Below are 6,000 nucleotides of genomic sequence, written 5' to 3' on the forward strand. Positions count from 1 at the left end.
TCCTATGTCTGAAGAGAAAATTAACAAGAGCTTAAAAAAGGGGGAGAGGAGTATGCGAATAAACAGAGAATATAAAAGATGCTATTCTCTCCCACTTTCTCCAATGGTCTTGTTTGTGTGACCAATGAATCCCCATGGCTTCTGGGGTCTGTGCTGTGAGCCATTTTAATGGCTGATTAGCACACAATTGATTGGTTTAAGCATGCAGTCCTCCAAATTAGATTTTAAGTAATCCGACTGACCCTGTTAGACCTTGTGTGACATAGAATCCCTCGGGCTGACGCTAAGGACTCAGAGAGGTGAGAAAAGAGGTTGTGCACAAGCAACACAGTCATTCCCAGAACAAAACAAGCCAACAAACAAGGACAGCCAAGGCTACAGTGAACAGAGAGGCTCATGGAACCAGGGTTTGCTCAAAGCCCAACTCCACCCCTTGCACCTATGCGACTTTACACAAGTTACTTAAATCCTTAAGCCTCAGTTTCATCTCAAGAGGAAATGGACAAATTAATATCTCTTCTTCAGGGTTGTTTTGATTAAATCAAGTGATGATGTCTATAGCAGTTAGAGATTATAACCAAATATGAAGCAAATTATTGTAAGACTCCTTCGTGAGGTTCTATTTCTACCTTCTTTTCATGTTTCATAATCTCAAGACCTCATCATTTTCTTATCCATTCAAAAATTGAGCGCGGAGAGGAGCTTCAAGATGGCGGAAGAGTATGACGCGGAGATCACCTTCCTCCCCACAAATACATCAGAAATACATCTACACGTGGAACAACCCCTACAGAACACGTACTGAACACTGGCAGAAGACCTCAGACCTCCCAAAAGGCAAGAAACTCCCCACATACCTGGGTAGGGCAAAAGAAAAAAGAAATAACAGAGACAAAGACTAGGGACAGGACCTGCACCAGTGGGAGGGAGCCGTGAAGGAGGAAAGGTTTCCACACACTAGGAAGCCCCTTCGCGGGCGGAGACTGCGGGTGGTGGAGGGGGGAGCTTCGGAGCCGCGGAGGAGAGCGCAGCCACAGGGGTGCGGAGGGCGAAGCGGAGAGATTCCCGCACAGAGGCTCGGCGCCGAGCAGCACTCTCCAGCCCGAGAGGCTTGTCTGCTTGGCGGGCGGGGCTGGGAGCTGAGGCTCGGGCTCGGGCTTCGGTCGGATCGCAGGGAGAGGACTGGGGTTGGCGGCGTGAACACAGCCTGAAGGGGTTAGCGCACCACAGCTAGCCGGGAGGGAGTCCGGGAAAAAGTCTGCAGCTGCCGAAGGGGCAAGAGACTTTTTCTTGCCTCTTTGTTTCCTGGTGCGCGAGGAGAGGGGATTCAGAGCGCTGCTTAAAGGAGCTCCAGAGACAGGCGCAAGCCGCAGCCATCAGCGCGGACCCCAGAGACAGGCATGGGACGCTAAGGCTGCTGCTGCCGCCACCAAGAAGCCTGTGCGCGAGCACAGGTCACTCTCCACACCGCCCCTCCCGGGAGCCGGTGCAGCTCACCACTGCCAGGGTCCCGTGACCCAGGGACAACTTACCCGGGAGAACGCACGGCGCGCCTCAGGCTGCTGCAACGTCACGCCGGCCTCTGCCGCCTCAGGCTCGCCCCGCATCCATACCCCTCCCTCCCCCCGGCCTCAGTGAGCCAAAGCAGCTGCTCCTTTAACCCTGTCCTGTCTGAGCGAAGAACACACGCCCTCACGTGACCTACACGCAGAGGCGGGGCCAAATCCAAAGCTGAACCCCGGGAGCTGTGCGAACAAAGAAGAGAAAGGGAAGTCTCTCCCAGCAGCCTCAGAAGCAGCGGATTAAATCCCCACAATCAACTTCATGTACCTGCATCTGTGGAATACCTGAAAAGACAACGAATCATCCCAAATTGAGGAGGTGGACTTTGGGAGCAACGATATATATATATTTTCCCCTTTTTCTATTTTTGTGAGTGTGTATGTGTATGCTTCTGTGTGTGATTTTGTCTGTATAGCTTTGCTTTTACCAATTGTCCTAGGAATCTGTCTGTCCTTTTTTTGTTTGTTTCTTTTTTGTTTTTTTTTACTTTAAAAAAATTTTTCTTAATAATTATATTTTATTTTTTATTTTAATTAATTATTTTAATTATTTTTAATTTATTTTAATTTAATTTATTTTATTTTATCTTCTTCATGCTTTCTTTGTTTTTTTTCTCCCTTTTATTCTGAGCCATGTGGATGACAGGCTCTTGGTGCTCCAGCCAGGCATCAGGGCTGTGCCTATGAGGTGGAAGACCAACTTCAGGACACTGGTCCACAAGAGACCTCCCAGCTCCACATAATATCAAACGGCGAAAGCTCTCTCAGAGATCTCCATCTCAACACCAAGACCCAGCTCCACTCAACGACCAGCAAGCTCCAGTGCAGGACACACTATGCCAAACAACTAGCAAGACAGGAACACAACCCCACCTATTAGCACATAAGCTGCCTAAAATCATAATAAGGCCACAGACACCCCCAAAACACACCACCAGTCGTGGACCTGCCCACCAGAAAGACAAGATCCAGCCTCATCCACCAGAACACAGGCACTAGTCCCCTCCACCAGGAAGCCTAAACAACCCACTGAACCAACCTTAGCCACTGGGGACAAACACCAAAAACAATGAGAACTATGAACCTGCAGCCTGCAAAAAGGAGACCCCAAACACAGTAAGTTAAGCAAAATGAGAAGACAGAGAAACACAGCAGATGAAGGAGCAAGGCAAAAATGCACCAGACCTAACAAATGAAGAGGAAATAGGCAGTCGACCTGAAAAAGAATTCAGAATAATGATAGTAAAGATGATCCAAAATCTTGGAAATAGAGTGGAGGAAATAAAAGAAACGTTTAACAAGGACCTAGAAAAACTAAAGAGCAAACAAACAGTGATGAACAACACAATAAATGAAATTAAAAATTCTCTAGAAAGGATCAATAGCAGAATAACTGAGGCAGAAGAACGGATAAGTGACATGGAAGATAAAATAGTGTAAATAACTACTGCAGAGCAGAATAAAGAAAAAAGAATGAAAAGAATTGAGGACAGTCTCAGAGACCTCTGGAACAACATTAAATGCACCAACATTCGAATTATAGGTGTCCAGAAGAAGAAGAGAAAAAGAAAGGGACTGAGAAAATATTTGAAGAGATTATAGTTGAAAACTTCCCCAATATGGGGAAGGAAATAGTTAATCAAGTCCAGGAAGCACAGAGAGTCCCATACAGGATATATCCAGGGAGAAACATGCCAAGACACATATTAATCAAACTATCAAAAATTAAATACAAAGAAAAAAGATTAAAAGCAGCAAGGGAATAACAACAAATAAAACACAAGGGAATCCCCATAAGGTTAACAGCTGATCTTTCAGCAGAAACTCTGCAAGCCAGAAGGGAGTGGCAGGACATATTTAAAGTGATGAAGGAGAAAAACCTACAACCAAGATTACTCTACCCAGCTAGAATCTCATTCAGATTTGATGGAGAAATTAAAACCTTTACAGACAAGCAAAAGCTAAGAGAATGCAGCACTACCAAACCAGCTCTACAACAAATGCGAAAGGAACTTCTCTAGGCAGGAAACACAAGAGAAGAAAAAGACCTACAATAACAAACCCAAAACAATTAAGAAAATGGTAATAGGAACATACATATTGATAATTACCTTAAATGTAAATGGATTAAATGCACCAACCAAAAGACATTGATTGGCTGAATGGATACAAAAATAAGACCCATATATATGCTGTCTACGAGAGACCCACTTCAGACCTAGGGAAACATACAGACTGAAAGTGAGGGGATGGAAAAAGATATTCCATGCAAATGGAAATCAAAAGAAAGCTGGAGTAGCAATTGTCATATCACACAAAATAGACTTTAAAATAAAGACTATTACAAGAGACAAAGAAGGATACTACATAATGATCTAGGGATCAATCCAAGAAAAAGATATAAAAATTGTAAATATTTATGCACCCAACATAGGAGCACCTCAATACATAAGGCAAATATTAACAGCTATAAAATGGGAAATTGACAGTAACACAATCATAGTAGGGGACTTTAACACCCCACTTTCACCAATGGACAGATCATCCAAAATGAAAATAAATAAGGAAACACAAGCGTTAAATGATACATTAAACAAGATGGACTTAATTGATATTTATAGGACATTCCATCCAAAAACAACAGAATACATTTTCTTCTCAAGTGCTCATGGAACATTCTCTAGGATAGATAATATCTTGGGTCACAATTCAAGCCTTGGTAAATTTAAGAAAATTGAAATTGTATCAAGTGTCTTTTCCGACCACAATGCTATGAGACTAGATATCAATTACAGGAAAAAATCTGTAAAAAATACAAACACATGGAGGCTAAACAACACACTACTTAATAACCAAGAGATCACTGAAGAAATCAAAGAGGAAATAAAAAATTACCTAGAAACAAATGACAATGAAAACATGATGACCCAAAACCTATGGGATGCAGCAAAAGCAGTTCTAAGAGGGAAGTTTATGGCAATAAAATCCTACCTCAAAAAACAAGAAACTTTTCAAATAAACAACCTAACCTTACACCTAAAGCAATGAAAGAAGGACAAAAAAACCCCAAAGTTAGCAGAAGGAAAGAAATCATAAAGATCAGATCAGAAATAAATGAAAAAGAAATGAAGGAAACGATAGCAAAGATCAATAAAGCTAAAAGCTGGTTCTTTGTGAAGATAAACAAAATTGATAAACCATTAGCCAGACTCATCAAGAAAAAAAGGAAGAAGACTCAAATCAATAGGATTAAAAATGAAAAAGGAGAAGTAACAACTGACACTGCAGAAATACAACAGATCATGACAGATTATTGCAAGCAACTGTTTGCCAATAAAATGGACAACCTGGAAGAAATGGACAAATTCTCAGAAATGCACAACCTTCCGAGACTGAACCAGGAAGAAATAGAAAATATGAACAGACCAATCACAAGCACTGAAATTGAAACTGTGATTTAAAATCTCCCAACAAACAAAAGCCCAGGACCAGATGGCTTCACAGGAAAATTCTATCAAACATTGAGAGAAGGGCTAACACCTATCCTTCTCAAACTCTTCCAAAATATACCTGAGGGAGGAACACTCCCAAACTCATTCTATGAGGCCACCATCACCCTGATACCAAAACCAGACAAAGATGTCACAAAGAAAGAAAACTACATTCCAATATCATTGATGAACATAGATGCAAAAATCCTCAACAAAATACTAGCAAACAGAATCCAACAGCACATTAAAAGGATCATCCACCATGATCAAGAGGGGTTTATCCCAGGGATGCAAGAATTCTTCAATATATGCAAATCAATCAATGTGATACACCATATTAACAAACTGAAGGATAAAACCATATGATCATCTCAATAGATGCAGAAAAAGCCTTTGACAAAATTCAACACCCATTTATGATAAAAACCATCCAGAAAGTAGGCATAGAGGGAACTTACCTCAACATAATGAAGGCCATATATGACAAACCCACAGCCAATATCGTCCTCAATGGTGAAAAACTGAAACCATTTTCACTAAGATCAGGAGCAAGACAAGGTTGCCCACTCTCACCACTACTATTCAACATAGTTTTGGAAGTTTTAGCCACAGCATTCAGAGAAGAAAAAGAAATAAAAGGAATCCAAATCGGAAAAGAAGAAGTAAAGCTGTAACTGTTTGCAGATGACATGATACTATACATAGAGAATCCTAAAGATGCACCAGAAAACTACTAGATCTAATCAATGAATTTGGTAAACTAGCAGGATACAAAATTAATGCACAGAAATCTCTTGCATTCCTATACACCAATGATGAAAAATCTGAAAGTGAAATTAAGAAAACACTCCCACTTACCATTTCAACAGAAAGAATAAAATATGTAGGAATAAATCTACCTAGGGAGACAAAAGACCTGTATGCAGAAAATTATAAGACACTGATGA

This window comes from Balaenoptera physalus (assembly GCF_965194825.1).
Source record: "Balaenoptera physalus genome assembly, chromosome: 12".
In the NCBI taxonomy this organism is placed as follows: domain Eukaryota; kingdom Metazoa; phylum Chordata; class Mammalia; order Artiodactyla; family Balaenopteridae; genus Balaenoptera; species Balaenoptera physalus.